The 20380-nt window shown below is 35.1% G+C and overlaps 1 long non-coding RNA gene across 1 annotated transcript; it reads right to left on the minus strand.

Annotated features, from left to right (window-relative positions):
- Positions 1–12512: 12512 nt before the first annotated feature.
- On the minus strand, positions 12513–16915 carry LOC148872566 (uncharacterized). The gene is made up of 3 exons (XR_016107050.1): positions 14773–16915; positions 14313–14455; positions 12513–13402 (listed from the first exon to the last, which is right to left on the minus strand). It is a non-coding gene; the product is annotated as an uncharacterized LOC148872566 (long non-coding RNA).
- Between the last annotated feature and the right edge of the window lie 3465 nt (positions 16916–20380).

Consider the following 20380-nt stretch of genomic DNA (forward strand, 5'->3'; position numbering starts at 1 on the left):
TAGACCCTTCCTAAGCATCACAAATTCCCAAGTGTTTGATATGTTAACTCAAGTTTGTCTTCCATACTTTGGTTCGGCGAAGCTGCATTGGTTTCGTTAAGCTATAGCTGGCTCTGCTTGCCAACTCCGGATTTGCCATTCACGTTAAGCGACAGCCAGCCGGACATGGTTTTTGTTTTTAGATTTTTTTTTTTTTTCTTTTTGACAGAGAAGAGAAGGCCATGTTTGGTTAAAATTGAGCTCTAATAAATTATTGTTTGAATGAGTTTGTCACATCTAATCTAATCTAATATGTATTATGGTAAGGTGTTAAGTTACCATTCAGAGATATGGCATTTTCATTTTTATAGAAACATAGACACATGGCTTTTTTCTGAGAAATTGTTAAAACCCACAACCCACCAGCACTATTCAGATACGTAGCCTTTTTATATGACTTTGGATCTCCTGTGCACGAGAACTCTCCCCACGTCTACTCATAATATATACTACCCCTGTGAATTGGAAACATCTCCCCCTTATAATACTATATAGGAGGATATGATATTCTCCATGTGTGGCTACGATGTTAAAATCCATAGTCCACTACTACGTTACAACCCCCACCATTCAAACATGTGGCCTCTCATTTTTTCTGAAAAGTTAGACATGTGTCATTTTCTAATAAATTAATGTTAAATCTCACAACCCACTACCACCATTCAAACACATGGCATCTTATTAATTCAAGAAATAGGATTTAAAACATTAATAATTTTACTCCTAAACATTCTCGGTAGACAGTTATTTATTAACTTAACACATGTTTATTCATAATCTAATAAATACAAATGGTGGGACCCATTAAAACATTACCATAAACTCACTTTGTTTTTAAATGAATTTTTTCCAAAAAGAAAATACTTTATAGTTACAATCTTGATTTAACTTTTAGGAAGCAACCTAATTTAACATAATAAATAACTCAAAATAGATTTATTAGATAAATAATAAATACCAAATAAGGTGGGTTATTGTTTACCAATAAGATCTCATTTAATGTCTTAAATCAAATTAAAAAAATATAAATTAATAGTGGATTTCAAATAAAATAGGCCAGAATAGATTGTCAATTACAAAGATGCAAGACCCATATTAGTTTTTCTTTAATTTAATTTTTGATAAGTACTAAATAGTAAACTTCAACCTAAATTATAAACACATTTAGTTACCCCGTACTTAGTACAGGGTCATTCTCTAGTGTCTATTAAAAAGAGTCCACATGTCAAGATATTAGATAGTACCTTTGAATGATGGGATGAGAGTTGGAGGTGGTTAGTGGGTAAGTAAAATCGGAGGAGTAAAAGTAGGACTAGGGGTGCAACTTTTCCGGTTTAGAATTGGAATTTTGTCAAAATTTCAATAGGCCTAACCCAAAACCCAAGCCTGAAACATTGTAAACTGTTAACTCGGACCAACTGACTTGCACCCCTAAATAGGACAAATTAAGTGGGACACGTTGTTAGTGATGTATAGAGATTAATTTGATTTTCTATAATTGTATGTGAAACACATCTATAATAATTGTGTTAGTGCATGGCTGAGTTTAATGTTTAATGCCTTATTTGTAGGGGAGTTAGTTAGTTCAGGGAGTCATGGTAATATGAGATTTGAGAGTTAATCGGAGTCTATATGTAAGTATTGTTTTGAGTATATGAATTAAAGAAATTTACCTTTGGTATTTTATTGGAGGTCTCTCGTCTCCCTCGAAGTACATGAAATTAAATACTAAACTTCGAACTAACCACCTTCAAATCTTATCCCTTTATTCAAAGTTACTACCTAATATCTTAACAAGTGGACTCCCTTTAATAGACATGTGACTGAGCTCTGACCCAAAAATTAATTCTTTTTGGAGCTAAATTTTTTAACTTTTAAGAATAAATTCTAGAATGAATTTCGAGCCTAAGATAAATTAGGTCTTGTTGTCATTGTGTTTGGCGTACTTAGAATCTCATTTCCAGACCAAAATTTTATTACCCTAACCAGTTAGCATGAGAATTGACCCTAGTTAGTGATTCCTCATTTCCTGACTATAGTTCAGCCAATATATCAAGTGACTATAGCTCTAAACCGTGGTGAAACCGCCACTAGCTCCTGCTGTATAGTAACATCACTCATTGTCAGAAAAAAAAATCATAAAAATTAATATATAGGGTAAATTGTTGTAATCTCCATCATTTCCCCTAAACTATATGATATAATTGTAAGTGGATCTCCTTTATTAAAATCCTCTGACAAGAGGTACAAAAATGTCCAAAATATTCATGAGTATTATTGAGACTGGTTTCTTTATTAATAAACAAAAATAATTAAAGTTGCAGTTTTTTTGGGATAAGTAGGCTGTATATCCCCTCAGAAATTTGAAATTACAGCCACCTCCTAGTCTATTAGTAGCCCCCCCCCCCCCCAATCCTTATAAACTGCATCCTACCCATAGATTTGGCATCAATCCATGGTCAGAATTCAGTCCACCCCTAGAAATCTTAGCTCCACCCTAGGGGTGGATTGAACGGTTAAAACCCCTTTTTTCAGTTAAAATGTACTAGCTTTACCTTTGAATCGTTGATATGAATGACAAGTTTGAAAAATAAATCAATTTTTGAAAAGATATTGGAATGGTTTGGGCTAGCAATTTGAAAAGAAAATTTGGGAAATAAATATTTTCATCAAAAGTAATTACATAGATATTTTGGAGATTTTCATGCATCTTTTTAGAGAATTCTAACAAAGAGGGTCTACTTGAAACCATGTTAGAAAGTCTATATGAGGTAATTACAATCACCAAACTTCAAAAAAGTTTCAGCAACTAAAAACTTTAAGGGAGGTTTCAACAATTCACCTTAATATATATTTTAATAATAGCTAGCTAGGTTATGGCATGTTTGTTTAGCCATAGGGAAACATTGTAAAGAGACAAGATTGTGTGATTAAGATATGGGGTGTTTGAATTGGACAAGGTTAAGATATGTATGAGAGACTTTAATTGAACCAAAGTGATAGAGGAGCCTTCTACGCTTAGGAATGGCTGTATGGTAGCTCTTTCTAGTAGGATATATATGACCCAATCTTAATACAATCCAATTAAAATAGATTGTACTAGTCCAGTATAATGAATTGGGTTGGTCCGGTCCGAATTTAATGGTTCAAAATAATTAGTAGATTAAACTTGGGGTGCAACTCAGGTTGGGTCCAATGAGTCCAAACTCCAAATCAATGATTAAAGTATTAGTATCGGATATCGTATTGGACAATTCGAATACAAATACGGATACAGATACACTTTGGAAACGCATGGATATGGACGAAAAATATGAAAATGAATGGATATACTAGGAAAATACATATAAATTTCATAAATACAATAATATCATTAAATTTAAGATCAAAATAATCACAAATAGTATATAAATACATACGAAATGTATATTTTAGTGATATATATATGAAGAAATATATTATAATTAATATATCAGGATCACATATATCATATAATTTTATTTATAATGCATCAATCATGAGTCCAAGGCACTAAACATATGGACTTATTATATTTTAATTATTATATAAATTATTTTATTTTTATTTTTATTTTTTTAACTTTTTAACATTAAAAAAGTCAACTAATATTAAATTCTTAAATACAAATTAATATATTAATTAATAATTTATAAAAATCTAATCTTAACTTTTAAAGTATATAAAATTTGTTAAAATTTATAATATACATATCATATAAAAATTCATACTTTTTAATTACTAAAACAATTATTCCTTTATTAATATTTTATTTATATAATTTTTCTAATATGAAAAATAATTTTTTGAGATAAATGTAGATTAATGGATTTGATAAATTCAATTTAATGTTATAGTCTTAAATATTTTATAAACAATAATTTTCTTTTGTATAAGTAATAAATATGTTGTTATTACTTATTGATATAAATTGAAATATTATTTATAATTGGTAAAAATTTATAATAATTTTAATATGCATATCATTTGCAAATTTATAAATTTTAAGGATTAAAGTAGTTATTCTAATCTTAATATTTTATTTTTATAATTTTCTTGATATTAAAAATCATCTTTTTAAATAAACATGGATTTGATAGATTATTTATTGTATTAGTTTATAAAATACTGTTTTTGAATACTATTCTTTTGAAATTTTAGTTAGAGTCTTTTTTTTTCTTTTTTTGGTAATAGAGATTGACAAAATCGCATTTAGAGAGAAGTTAATGAAGTCTATTTTATTTTACTTTTTGTCACAAGGATAAACATGGATTAGTGGCTTGTAAGTGCATTTAAGGTGCAAGCTTTGGGTGCGCTTAGTGACCAGAGTTTGAATCATTGGGGCTGCAATTTTTTGTAAAGAAACACTGTTTATCGATGCGTGTCTGCCAATACAATGTGATACAGACCGATACAGATTTGTATCACTACGATACATATGACTCACGGGAAGAATATCCCGTACCATCTCTTAACTTGCTTGGTTGGGTCTAATTAAATTCCACCATATCTTAATTTGCGTCAAATCTCTACTAATTTCTTTCTTCCACCCAAAGTCACTTTTCCTCTGAAAAAAAAGTCTTTCACATTTCTTTGAATTCTCTCAATGGCGACATGACATTCATTGAATTAAAAGTTTTTCTCTACTAATTTTTGTTTTAGGCTTAGTGTGGAAGGAGTACAAATACAAATATATAGAGTGCAAATCCCTATATTCTGTATTATTTTGTATGTATTTGCATTTGTATTCTTTCCAAACTTAGCCTTAATAGTTAATATTAGGAATGGCAATGAGGTAGGTTTGGTGCATGTTCGGGGCAGGGACCATATTCCCGATCCTCAATCCTCACTTTGAAACAAATCCTTGTTCTTGACCCTGATCCTAGACGGGGATAAAAATGACCCTCCATCACCGATTCCCGCTAGATACAGTATCCATAAATTTTAAACTAAAATTATTTTTAAAAATGGATTTACTTAAAATATGGGATATTTTTAAATATAAAATTATTTTAAATATATTTTGATATAAATAATATCATAAATAATATTATATATATTCAATACATATAATCTGGGTCGAGGAGGGGCAAGGTAGGGAATTCATTCCCCATCCTCGATTGGATATCACTATCAATCCTCATCCCCACCAAGACAATCTCCATCCTTGACCCCATTGGGTTGGGGAATTGATCTAAGTATCTAATGGGGATAGAGAAATTGCCATCCCTAGTTACTTTGAGATGATCAAGCAAGAACCAGATGAAAACTAATCTGTATAATATATTAATGTAACCTTATCACAGAGGAGTGAACATTTTGAAAGTAAACCAAAATTCAATGAAGAAAAACAAGAGCCGTGTCTCACAATTCACAAATGCATTATACGATTTAGGCTGTGTTTTGTATCATTATTTTTTCTACACAAAACATTTTGGGTTGATCGATATAAATTGGCATACAACTGTTATTTGAGGCTGTTTGTAGTTGAAATAGGCATCGCTTAAGAGGAGGGTCTGTCTTGAGAGGTTGTTGATAGCCAAAAACATCAAATTGGTGTTTGTTGCTTGGGGTGAAGTAAAATTATTTGGTTTATAGTTTTATATATATATAATCTTTGTCTCATCATTTTCAATTAGAGGAGGGTCTGTAGTCTACATCCACCGCTTTTTATTTTTAGGTAAATATCTCCCTTTTGTTCCTTTTCCATAGATAGTTCTATATCCTCCACCCAATTTCCCTTCAACCTTCCTCGTTTTGGATAATTGAAAATGATAAGATTTCACTTACTAAGAAAGGAATGCAGTAGATAAAACATAGACAAAACGTGGGAAGTGAGATTTCACCCTTTCATTTGTAGAATCTTAACTGTTATTGATAAAAAAAAAAATTAAAAACAATGCAGACATAATGTTGGGATTGAATTAGGAGTCTCCGTTCAGTATATCTTCTTTGTATATATCTTCTTATCCTTATCTTGTATAGTTCAGATAGGAAAGATAGGTTTGAGTCCCTATAAATTTAGGAGATTCGATGGTTGTATTCATATATATATCTGAATTCTCAATGAATAAACAGACAAGAGAGAATCAACCAAAAAAGTTCTGGTTTTACATGGTATCAGAGCCAATCTTTCATCCAACGCTGCTGCCGCGTAATCAGCACAATTATCAGATGGAGCGGGTCCCACAAATCCCACTTTCGACGGCAATCAAGCCTCCTTGGGTTGGTCTAGGTTTCGTCGTTTCCATATACTCTCATGACCGAACGATTCATCCAGGTCATCAGTGACCCACGTTTCGGATCTCAAATCCGATGCAAACCTCTTCAACCCTGCAAGTCACGGAGGTGGTGGCTCTGTCTCTGACGCTGTTGCACTGGCTGGAGACTTAAACGGGATCGATGAGACACTCTCTTGTGTTGGTGAGAATATTGGTTGCTCACCCAAATCCCTATTTTCTCCCATTTTGATTTTGGTATTACAGGAGTTGTTGCTACGGTCTTCTCGGCCTTCTCCGCAGAATGTCAACGGTTTCTCCCGCCGGCAAAGGACAAACTTTCAGTTCGGCACTCCGTTTTCTGTAGAGTTCGATCTTCGCCTTCATCCTACCAAGGCTGCAACCGACGGTTCCATTATGAGTTGTGTTTTTCGCAGAGTTCTTCGGTCTTCTTCTCTTTCTACAGAAGTTTCGTTTGGATGAAACTGTTGATCGGACAACCTTCCTAACAAGGGCTCAAGTCTCCGGCGAGTCAACGTTCTACGGAAGATCCAGAGATCGGTTTTTTTATCGTTTGTGGCGATTCTGCCACCGATCGTGGGATTTCAGACACAATAGTCGGCATGGCTAAAAAAAGAGAAAAAGAGCAAGGCGGCGGTCAATTGACAAGGAACGTGATCTCGCCCTACCTTCTATCAACCAATGACAATCCAGGTAGCATTATCACATAGATCCAACTTAGAGGTGACAACTATGATGAATGGGCTCGAGCAATAAGAACGGCGTTGTGAGCCAAGAAGAAATTCGGCTTCATCGATGGATCGGTGAAACAACCTTCGGACGATTCGGCGGAATTGGAAGATTAGTGGATGGTGAATTCCATGCTTGTGTCATGGATTCTAAATACGATTGAACCGAATTTGCGTTCAACCGTAACGTACACTGAGGTTGCGAAGATGCTCTGGGACGACATAAAAGAGCGATTCTCTGTTGGTAATGGACCATGAGTTCAACAACTCAAATCAGAGCTGGTGAATTGCAAACAAATAGGTATGACGAATCTGAATTACTATGGCAAACTCAAGACAATTGGGGAGGAATTGGGAAATTATGAGCAATATCCCACTTGTCAATGTGGTAAGTACAGCTGTGACATAAGCAAGGCATGGGATAAGAAGCGAGATGAAGAGAAACTTCATCAATTTTTTATGGGGCTAGACGACACGGTCTATGGAGGTGTGCGTTCGCATATACTAAGTATAGAACCCTTGCCAAGTTTGAATCGAGCCTATGCCATAGTGATTCAAGAGGAGCAAGTTCAAACCATGACTCGCACAAAGGAAGAGAAGACTGAAGTTGTAGCCTTCGCAGCCCACGCAGGGAAGAGGCAATGCGAAGGCAAAGACAAGAACGTGGTATGTACTCACTACAACAAGGCATGGCCACGTTGTAGGGTCTTGTTTCCAACTAATCGGCTACCCCAAATGGTGGGGTGATCGGCCAAAAAATAATGCCCGTGGAATAGGCCGAGGGTGTGGTGGACAGAAACAAGGAGCAGGGCCAAGAGAAAAAGGTCATGGCGGCCAAGTCAAGGCCAATATAGCCAAAGCCTCTGCACAAAGCAATGCGTCTCAAGGAGAACCAATGGATGCAGCCAAGACTGGGTTAAATGGACTAAATAGTGAGCAATGGAACAAGTTACTCAACCTTTTGAACACATAGAAAGAGGGGAGTCAACGACTAAGTGGTAAGCAAAAATTGTCATAATGGGTAATAGACACAGGGGCCTCTCATCATATGATAGGAAGCCTCGAGTCGATGAGAGACATAAAGAATGTCATTTTGTGCTCTGTCGGGCTACCAGACGGGAAAGCGACAATAGCATAGAAAGAAGGCACAGCTACACTAGACGATCATCTAAAACTGACTAGTGTTTTATATGTGCCTAATTTGAATTGCAATTTACTTTTTGTATCACAATTGATTAAGGAATCGAATTGTATTGTCTAGTTCACTAATAAATTTTGTGTGATATAGGACCACACTATGAGGATACTGATTGGAGCGGGTGAGCAACGAGAGGGGCTCTATTATTTCTGGAGCATTGCATCAATAAGAGCAATAAAGACTACAGAGAGTAGGACGTGTGATATTTGGCATCAAAGGTTAGGGCATCCTTCTTATAGAACTATTAAATTGTTGCCTTTTTATTAGTACTAAGAATAATAATGATGATAGTATTAAGGGTTGTGATGTATGCTTTCGAGCTAAACAATGTCGAGAAGAGTTTGTTTCTAGAAATAATAAGGCATCCGATATTTTTGAGTTAATTCATTGTGATTTGTGGGATCCTTATAGAATTGCAGCTTCTTGTGGTGCTCATTATTTCTTGACCATAGTAGACGATTTTTCTAGAGATGTTTGGATATATCTTCTGGTTGGTAAGACGGAAGTGGGACGAGTTCTTTGAAATTTTTTTGCTATGGTTCAAAGGCAATTTAACAAACCAGTAAAGGTGATCCGTACTGATAATGGGACTGAATTTATTCATCAAACCACTTGTGTCGGGACCTCTCAACAAAATGGGAGGGTTGAACGCAAGCACCGCCACATACTCAATGTTGCCTGAGCCCTACGCTTTCGAGCCAGCTTGCCTATTGATTTTTTGGGGAATGTGTCCTGACCGCATGTTATTTGATCAATCGGACACCATCCATTCTGTTGAAGGGAAAGACTCCCTATGAAATGTTATTTGGGCGACCTCCTTCTTATGATAACGTGCGAGTTTTTGGTTGCTTAGCATATACGCACAATCATGGACATGGAGGGGATAAATTTGTCAGTCAAAGCAGACGAAGTGTTTTTGTTGGGTATTCTTTTGGAAAGAAATGATGGAGCTTGTATGATTTAGAGTCCGGCATGTTCTTTGCATCAAGAGATGCTATTTTTTTAGAGCATGTTCTTTGCATCAACGTAAGTATGCTTTGGATATTATCTCTGAACTTGGATTACTTGGTGTAAAACCTGCTCCTGTTCCTCTAGAGCAGAATCACAATCTCACCTTGACAGATGGGCCTCTCTTATCCGATCCTGAGCGATACAGGCGCTTGGTGGACAGGCTTATTTATCTCTCAAAAACCCTTCTAGAGTTGTCTTATTGTGTGCATGTTCTATCATAATTCATGCAGCAACCGCAAGAAAGTCATTGGGAGGCTGCATTGCAGGTGGTGTGCTACTTGAAAGGAAATCCTGGTCAAGGAATTCTCTTGCGTTCAAATTGTTACTTACAGTTATATGCATTGTGTGATTCAGACTGGGCAAGCTATCCTTTGTCCTGATGTTCTCTGTCTGGATGGTTTATTCTACTTGGGAAATCGCCTATTTCCTAAAAAACTAAGAAATAACACACTATGGCTCGTTCTTCAGCGGAAGCAGAGTATCATTCTATGGCCACTACCACATGTGAATTGAAATGGCTAAAGGGATTACTATTGGCTCTTGGAGTTACGCATTCAACCCTAATGCGATTATATTGTGATAATCAGGAAGTCTTGCATATTGCAGCAAACCTAGTGTTTCATGAGCGTATGAAACATATTGAAGTTGAATGTCATTTTGTACGTGATGAGATTCAAAATGGTTGCATTCATCCTGCTTATGTGTCGATTACCGTTCAACTGGCTGACATTTTTACAAAGGCATTGGGTCGCAAAGAATTTGAGTATTTTCTCTGCAAGTTGGGCATTCACAATCTGCATGCTCCAACTTAAGGGGGGTGTTGGGATTGAATTAGGAGTCTCCGTTCGATATATCTTCTTATCCTTGTCTTGTATAGTTCAGATAGGAAAGATAGGTTTGAGTCCCTATAAACTTAGGAGATTCGATGGCTGTATATATATATATATATATATATATATATATATATATATGAATTCTCAATGAATAAACAGACAAGAGAGAATCAACCAGAAAAGCTTTGGTTTTATACATAAGAACTAGTAAGTTTGAAATGTATCGATTATATTTTTTCTTTTTAGAAACAAATACAGTAGACAAAAGGATGGATTTATCTAGCCGAAAGTCTGTCTGTTGCTAGAAGAAGAGAAAGGCAGAGTTGAGTGCTTACCGACGGTTAAATCTTGTTGCCAGTTGATTGCACGTTGTCAAAGCTTGGTGAAACAATGAAGAATACCATTGGTGGTCTATAGAAAGGAAGATAATAAGATTTGAGATGAATAACAATGTTTCAAGGAAAAGGAGAAGGGATGCTTACTGGAGGTTGAATCTTGTTTCTAGTTGAATAAAAGCCGTCGGAGCTTAGTCAAACAATGAGGACACCTCCAATGGTCTTGTGTGCTTGAACTAGGGCTTGGGTGACGGTTGAACCAGTTGACAAATTAAACGGATTATTTAACATTATTTAGAGTAACGGAATAGAGAGGCAGAGAGTAGAAGAAGCACACCTCCAATTGGAGGGTTCACGCACCCGTGAACGTAAGGGTCTACTGAATCGAGACTTATTTTATAGTCATGGGCTTCAATTTGCAAGCTAAGAGAGGCATCTTTGCCATCTAAATCTCTCCCAATCTATGATAGGACTCTGATCAAGGACCCAAATGGTGTTGAGATGGCATTCTTGAGCCATCTAGTAAAATTCCTCCATTCTGAGACCAATTCTCAGTCAAGAGAAAGAAGAGTTACAAAAGACCGTTTTATGAACGTAGTCCGAGCCACGTTACAAGCCACGTTACAGTTAAATGGAGCCAATATTGCAAGGTTAAGAGGGTGTTTGGTACTATGGGTATTTATTCAATAAACATTACCATATAGGTGCCACTTCAGTAGTTTCTCTCTCATGCTCTTCCGTATGCATCGAGAATAGTAAAAGGTGACTTCAGTTTCTCTACACGCTTGCCGCTTGGGGAAATTATTTTTTAAAGCTTCCCCTAATGGTTAATCGGTTTTTCACTGTTATGCTGATGTGGTGTCTAATGGCACCTAGTTGTCATAAACGGTTATAATTATTACGTACCTTTCTCATTTTTGCAAAAAAATAAAGTACAAACGTTGAATGAAAAAACATAAACGGAACCAAACACATACTAAGTGTTTGAGATTAATACGGTTTCCTCAGAAAATGGTGCTACATCAGCGCCACATCACATCTTAGAAATGGGAAAAGGTGTGGTATGAGAAAATACCAATCCTAATTTTTTATTGTTGATAGTAAGGTGTGTTGATGTGGATTTAAAAAAGCTTACATGGCAGCAACAACAATAATATCAAATAAAAAAGCTAAGAAACTAGAAAAATAACAAGCTTAAACAATACCATTTTCTGAGAAAATAGGTCTCAGAAAATGGTATGGATCCCAAACACCACCTAAGTGAAAGGATCTGGTCAATGCGCTAGAAGGAGCAACCTAGGTTTGCTTAGTTCAGGCGGGGAATAAAAGATTTCATTTCTTGATTAACGTGGGCTGTAGATCTCGTCTCGATCCTCCACTTCTTGCAACCTACTTTGGTAACTACATTGGAACTAGGATGGTGAATGCAGAGAGGGCAGAACTACTAAAACACTGATATGAAGCAATAAAGAAGAGAAGAGAAAAAAATATTTCTTCATTTTATGTTTCAACTAGGTTACAACCCTTATTCATAATAGGGTAGGGATACAAGGTCGGCTAGTTTAAGTTAGAATACAAGGAGGATAGGTACACCAACTTTTGATAGGACTGTCTCTCCTAGAATTAAGGAAATAACATTATCTCTCCTTAATTCTAGGATAGTAATGTCGATAGAATACTAACATCCCCCCTCAAACTCAAGATGGTAATGTGTCAGTCATCTGGAGTTTGCCAACTAGAGCACGGAAGCGAAGAGGAGGGTGAGCTTTGGTAAATATATCGGCAGATTGATCCTGGGAAGAGACAGGAACAAGGCGAATAGTACCCTCGAGCACATGATGACGAATAAAGTGACAATCAGTCTCAATGTGTTTAGTGCACTCATGGAAGACATCGTTGTGGGCAATCTGTATGGCGCTACGATTGTCACAATAAAGTGAGGTTGCAGATGAATGAGCAAGTCCCATGTCATGGAGTAACCATCGTAATCATAACAGCTCTGAGGTAGTGTTAGCAAGAAATCGATATTCAGCTTCAGTACTAGAATGGGAGACAACTGTTTGCTTCTTACTACGCCAAGATATAAGAGAATCTCCAAGAAAGAATTCATTTCAAACTATTTGCTAATAAAAGTCTTAAGAGCGGAAATGCCCTACAAATCATCGCCAATAATGATCATGTCATCCACATAAAGGAGGAGAAGTACACAACCTTGAGAGGTCTTATGGATGAACAAGGTATGATCATAGGTGCTAGATTTAAAACCAAACTGACAAACAATAGTGCTGAATTTGGAGAACCATGCTTGAGGTGTCTGCTTAAGTCCATATAGAGCCTTACAAAGACGACAAACCTGATTAGGGAGATGATCATAACCAGGAGGGGGCTGCATATAAATCTCTTCAGAAAGATCGTCATTGAGGAAAGCATTCTTAACATCCATCTGAAATAGCTGCTAGTGATTCGCTGCAGCAATTGCAATAAGACTGCGAACAGAGGTGAGATAAGCAACTGGGGCAAAAGTCTCCTCATAATCAATGTCATACTCCTGTGTGAACCCTTTAGCTACCAATCTAGCTTTATACCTCTCAACGGAACCATCTGCCCGGGTCTTGATTTTGTAGACCCATTTACAACCAATCACGGATTTATCTAGAGGCAGGTCAACTAAGTCCCAAGTGTGAGTGCTTGTAAGAGCTTGAATTCTGTCTGCCATTGCTTTCTGCCATAGAGGGTCAGTACTAGCCTTGCAATAGGTGCAAGGCTTGTATAAAGATACAATGGTAGAATAACAATGAAGGGCTCAAAAGAACGGAAGGTTTAGTGACCCTACCAGAACGACGGAATGGAGCATCAGAACGGTCAGAGTTGAACTCGTCAGGAGCAATCAAGGGCTCAAAAGAGGGTAGGGTTGGAGGATCCACAACCAAGGTAGATGAAGTCGAAGAGGTTGCAGGTTGTGCAGTACTGTTAGAGCTATCAGAAGAAGAAGTAGTCGAACCTGTAGGCAAATCATTAGAAAAAAGCGAAATAGTAGGATTAGTAAAAAATGTGAAGGTGTCGTGGTAACTCGAAATGGGGAGAGACTTGAGAACATTTTGTGTTCCCAAAAGGTAACATGATGAGATATGCGAAGTCGTTGGGAAAGAGGATCCCAACACCGATATCCTTTATGTTCAATACCATACCCGAAAAAACAACATAGACGTGTTTTTTGTTCCAACTTGGTATGTTCAAGAGATTGTAATAGAACAAAACAATCACAACCAAACACACGAAGAGATTGGTTATCAGGGCAATGGCCATACAAACGTTCATAAGGAGAAATGTGACCAATAACAGGAGAGGGAATGCGGTTGATGGTATAAACCATAGTGAGGGCTCCTTCCCCCCAAAATCGTTCAGGACAAGAGGAAGAGATTAAAAGAGCTCGAACAATATCAAGAATATGCCTATATTTTCGTTATGCACGTCCATTTTGTTGAGAGGTATCGGGATAAGACCTACGAATGATAGTCCCATTTTGTGAAACAAATTGGATAAGGGTAGAATCTCAATATTCCATGGCATTATCAATGCAAAAAAATTTGATGATAGAGGAAAAATGAGTTTTGATCATGGTGGCAAATTGAATATAAATCGCAGGTAGTTCAGATTTATTACGCATGAGATAAATCCATGTATATCGAGAGAAGTCATCAATGAAAATCACAAAATAACACGAACCACCCATAGTATTATGAGGCGAAAGTCCCTAAATATCAGAATGAATAAGATCAAAAGGTGCAGAAGAAATAGAATCACTTGCATTAAAAGGCAAAGCATGATATTTTGAAAGATGACATAAAACATAATCAAAATAGGTTGTTTTAACAGGACCCAAACACCCATTAGAAATTAAAGATCCTAACCTAGAGGTAGAAATGTGACCAAGACGAGCATGCCAGACACTAGAAGTGACAGCAGCAGCAAGGGATGGTAATTGGAGAGATGATAGCTCAAACAGTCTCCCAACCTTACGGCCTGTCCCAATGATCTTCCCTGTCCGTGGATCCTGCACAATACAACCACGACTTGATAAATGTATTTCAAAACCAAGTTCGCATAATTGTCCAACAGATATAAGATTTAGAGATAATTGATGTACCAAAAAGGTGTTAGGAAGTGATAAACGAGGTGTTGAAATAGTTCCTACACTTTTGACAGTTAAGGTGGAACTATCAGCAGTATGAACAATTGGTGCAATAGAGGGATGTGACTTGGAAGTAAAGAGGGATGAATTGGATGTCATATGATGGCAACAGGCAGAATCAAAATACCATGATAAGGTAGTACTTGGAATGATGGACAAGACTGAATCAGAAGTCATACCAGAAGTAGGTTGTAGCTAGTGAAGAAGGGCTTGGAGTTCTCGAAGAGAAAATTTTGAAGAGGTGTTATCAGAAGAATCATCTGCGGCAGTAGTTACAGTAAAACTCGAAGCCTGAGAACCCACGGACGAGGACTTCTGTTCATACGCATTTTTGGCTTGCAATCGGCGGCACTCGAAGATAGTATGACCAGTCTTTTTGTAGTAATTGCAGAAAGTCCGTTTTGAAGATTTAGAGGAAGTTGAAGAAGCAGTAGATGTACCCGAAGTAGCAAGAACGGCATCAGTAGATAATAAGGATCGCTCATCTCGAAGTGTTTTTAGTCGGGTTTCTTCAGAGAGCAAATCTTTGATTACAACGTCAAGGGAAGGCATTGGGCTACAATGAAGTAGAATACCACTAATAGATTCATACTCATCCCTGAGAGTCATCGGAAGATGCCAAACATGTTGGCGATCGCAAAGCTTAGAATAAGTAATGGCTGTAGAGATACTATCCCATTCAAGTTCACACTGTGCTAACTGATCCTAAAGAACATGTAATTCAGAGACATAACTATGAATGGTTTGTTCAGGTTGCTGCTTTATACGGTGAAGACGCCTATAGAACTGAAACTGTTGTACATCACCAGAAATAGAATAACGAGCTTGTAAGAAATCCCGTACCTTTTTAGGAGAGTTATATCTGCAAAATCATAACTTGATGCTTGCAATACAAGTATTGCAAAACCAGGTCAATATTTGATGATTTTTTCCGTCCCATCTTTCTACGGGTTCAGCAAACTTATCTTCTGTTTCATCAGCAACTTTAGTAAGTTTAGGAATCTCACCAGTCACATCGCCATAGGAATCGTCCCTTGAGAAAACTGCACATCTCTTAGGACCATAAATCAAAATTTGAGTCATCGAAGATAGCAGTGATATGATGATAAATATGTTGAGCAGCTTCAAATGAATCCATGAGGAGAGACACAACTTTGCAGCAACAAGAATCAGGGAAAACCTAATACTGACAAGCTTTTGTAGAGAGGAGCTCTTAACAAGTATCTGGAGGAGAAAATCTTTCCTTAGTTGCAAAGAAAAGCTGCAAGGAAAAGCTTTTATGTGCACACCAATGTTCAGAGGAGGGAACACTTCCTTAGAATTTCGACTCTGCGATCAGTCTACGAGGCTCTCCCTGTCAATGTCAAAGAGAATTCCAGGCTTCCTTGCTACCTTCAGTCGTTCTCTTCAACCGACATCCTCTCTAGTTGTTGGATCCTATTGAAGACGAGCACCATCCCAAGCCTCAGCCAGTATGGATCTTCGGCATTGAGACTGGAATATCGGGAAAAAACCGTTCAACGAGTTGAGAGCTGGTAAGGCTTGCGGCAGCTATCAGTTGTAGCCAATAGAGTAACAGATTAGAATAGAGATTGACAACCGCAAACCAGATGGATTGGCAAGGACAAAAGCTCTTGGAACAGCTGATGCAGATCTTGCTCGTCTTATTTGCCACGGTGGCTTTTGTCACTGGTTACCTCATGGGTTCATTCCAGATTATGTTGTTCATCTATGCAGCTAGAGTCATCCTAACCACTTTGATTACGGAGCGCTGTCAGTTGAAAAAAAGTTAGCAGGCTGGGATTTCTGTGGGAACACGTCCTGAGAAATGAAATCGAGATCCCTGACTTCGTGTATGATCACGACAAGGAGCTGGAGTACTGTCCGATGATGGATTACGGGTTGGAGAGTGATCACCCGAGACTGTACAGTGCACGGACGATTGATTCTCTGGTTTCTATGGGCTCTGATACCATGATACAAAGCAATAAAGAAGACAAGAGAAAATAATATTTCTTCATTCTATGTTTCAACCAGGTTACAGCCCTTATTTATAATAGGGCAGGGATACAAGGTCGGCTTTAAGTTAGAATACAAGGAGGATAGGTACACCAACTTTTGATAGAATTATCTCTCCTTAATTCTAGGATAGTAATGTCGATAGAATACTAACAGACACGATGCGCTTGCTATAGCTGCGACATTGATTGATGAGGTTACTGGACCGCTGGAGAGTGGAGTTTTGGATGATAGAGATCTGGATTTCACGTTTGTTATCTGCAGGGAGCAGCAACCTCAAGATTGTAGTTGTTGGGTCAAACCGGTTGGGTTTTTACGATGCTGATTGAGTCAACATCTGTTATGTTTGTGCCTTCAACTTTTTGTGGTGACCCGCTTTATGAATACACTTCAAATTAATTTGAAAAAGACAAAATTTTATAGGGGACAACTACGGATACATATGATGCAGAATTCTGAATTCCAGCCCCCCTACTATTAGCCCTCTCCCCCCTATAAACCACATTCTACCCGTGAATTTGGCATCAATTCACGATTAGGATGCATTCCCCTTGTACTTTGGGGCTATAAAATTCTAGTATAGGCTGAATGGTCATTCTCCCAATTTTATAGTGCTTTGTTGTGAAAGCGTACCATGGCACTATGGACCCAATCTATATTCATCTTATAGGTTCGAATCAAATACAAAGAGTTATGTATTTTGGGGGTTTTTTCTCTTTTACATGGAGTGAGCAAAAAAATCAAAAAATCAATTAACCGAACCAGTCGGTTTGGTTTCAGTTAACCAATATAGAAAACCGGTGGTTAACCAAATCGACCGGTATACATATATTTTATATATATTCGTGTATATTATATATATTTTATATTTTTTATATATTATAAATTAATAAATATGCATTATATATAAATATATATTTATAACATATTATACATTATTTATTATTTAAAATAATATTTTTTATAAATATATAATTTTTTATTATATATTTTATAATATATATTGTAAAAACTAAAAAAGCGAAAAACAATGAACCGAACGATGGTTAACCAAACTAATCAATTGGTTAACCGACTGGCTTCGGTTTGGTTTTGGTTACTAGTTTTCTAAAAATCGGTAGTACCGGTTTGGTTCCAAAAAATATCCCATAGTTCAGTTAACCGAACCATGAGCACCTCTACTTGTGTGAGACAAGTGAGACATTGGGTTCATTTGGGGCTTAGTTTTTTTTTCTTTGTGAAGGCATAACTCTGTATTTCTTCTCCATTGCAAACTTCATAGTGGATTTTTGTTCCTCCTTCGTCCGTGGACATAGGCTATAAGCTGAATTACGTAAATCCATGTGTGTTCTTTGTGCTTGTTTCTCTTTATCTCTGCTTTTACTTTCAACTAGTGAATGACCCCGTACTAAGTACTGGGAAGTTATATATATATATATATATATATATATATATATATATATATGAATAAACATTAATGATTTTTATCACTATTTTTTATTACTATTTATAAGCTACCAATTTTTAAGACATTCATACAGTCTACGGGTCCATATAAATTGACCCATAAATGTCAAACCCGTAAAATTATACGGGTCATTAAATTCAACTTGAACCGTTTATTACTTTAATTTAACAATTATTATTATTATTATTATTATTATTATTATTATTTTAGTATTTAATTTTAAATTTTTGTTATATAGTAATAATAAAAACCAAATTTATAATTATTTAAATATTTACTTGTAATAAATTTTTCCAATCGAGTATAATTATTATATAATAGATTTGTTAATTCATATTTTGCATTTAAGAATAAACATTGATGATTTGGCTTAACAATTTTAATGACTATTAATAAAAATTGTTTCTTATTTAAGGTTTAATGACTATATTTGGTAATTATTATGGGGCATGCTTTGAATAAACATTAATGATAACTGATGATTGTTATTTCATTTTTTATTATTTACTTAATTAAGTACTTGATGATTGTTATTATTATTATTAATTATTTCTGTAAATAATTGATTGTTATTAACATTTACTTAATCTAGTAATTTTCAGCAAGTAATTATTTGATTTAAGTTGAATTATTTCATTTTTTTAATTATTTATAATAGACATTTAGGGTAGGCTCTTTATTTGATTTAAGAGACTTACCATGCTTTATCTAGACAATGGCCCCATACTAAGGGGCAACTACGGTATCATTTAATTTGAAATTTACTATTTAACAACAAAAAATTGATGTCCTGTTGAGCAACTCGCCCCCAAAAAAGTATCGATAACTTTGAAATCATTAATCTATTTATAAAATAGTAATATTAGATGGATGTTCACAACAATATCACCAACACTGCTTAATATTTAGGGATATATGAATGGATAAAAAGCATTTAAATGATATCCATTTAAAGAGGCAAAGAAGGAAGAAAATCACTCAAACAATTGCTAAGAAAAACAATCCATGCCAAACAACATTTGCAGATGCATCCATCCTCTGAAGTTAGAGATGAAAAATATATTACTACAATCAAATCATCATCATGTACGGCTACAATCAACTGATAATATAATCAGGACTCCAAAGCCCACCCAACAGAAGAAACACGAAAGAAAGGAGAATAATGGAACCATCCCGAGTATGGAAGTCACCTCCAAGTTAGGTGGCAACACTTCTTTTGGTCAATCATGCTTATGGATTTTAAGTCTAATCTCCCCACGGTGCACATAGCCTTGCTATAATTTATCTTTAGGAAAAATGTAGGGAAACTTGTACATAACCTAATGGTATGTTTGAATTATGGGAATTGGGAGATAGAAATAGGAAATGTAGGTTGAAATTATAATTTTGTGCTTGTTGATGTGTCAAATTCAAGTCAATTAGAATACTCATAGATTTTTAGTTCATTCATTTAGTGGTAATTTGAATATTTTTTTATTCCATGTCTTTATTGAGTAATATAGATTAATAATATATTAATAATTATGAAATCAATAAACTATTATTTACTAATATTATATTCTTATTATGTATGTGCTGATTTGAAATACGTAATATTAAATTATTATTATTATTTATTTTTATTTTTATTTTTATTATGAAGTAATTATTTTTTTATAATTACGAATTTTAGTTAATTCCTGAAATAGTAATTGCTTTTATAATTCTTTTAGTTTAACAATAATGAATAATTGAAAGTTTATAATTTAACTTTCACTAAATGAATATTTATTGGATAATAATAATAATAGTATTAATTATAATTACTCATAATAATAATAATAATAACAGTAGCAATAATAATAATGTAAATAAGTAACACTAATTATATATTTATAAAATAGTTAATATGCATCAATATAAATATAAAATGACTATATCCCAATTAATAATTAACATTATTAAAATACTTATTATTTATTATTAATTAATCATCATTCTGAAGTAATTATTATCATTTTTCTAATTAAGGATAAGTAATTATAATCAGTAATTAATTTTTATCAAAAATCATTACTATTAGTAATAATTAATTATAATTATTGATAATAATAATATAATTATATTAATTAATATAAGTATTAATTATAATTATTGATAACAATAATATAATTAATTATTTCATATAAATGTATGAATAATAATTTCTTATAATAATTATAATATAAATAGCTAACAATAAATATTTATTTTCAAAATAATTAATATGAGTTAATATAAATATAAAATGATTATTTCCGATTTTTTAATTACCATTA

This window comes from Nelumbo lutea, chromosome 2, assembly GCF_056320005.1.
Source record: "Nelumbo lutea isolate HS-2025 chromosome 2, American lotus-T2T, whole genome shotgun sequence".
Taxonomy (NCBI): Eukaryota; Viridiplantae; Streptophyta; class Magnoliopsida; order Proteales; family Nelumbonaceae; genus Nelumbo; species Nelumbo lutea.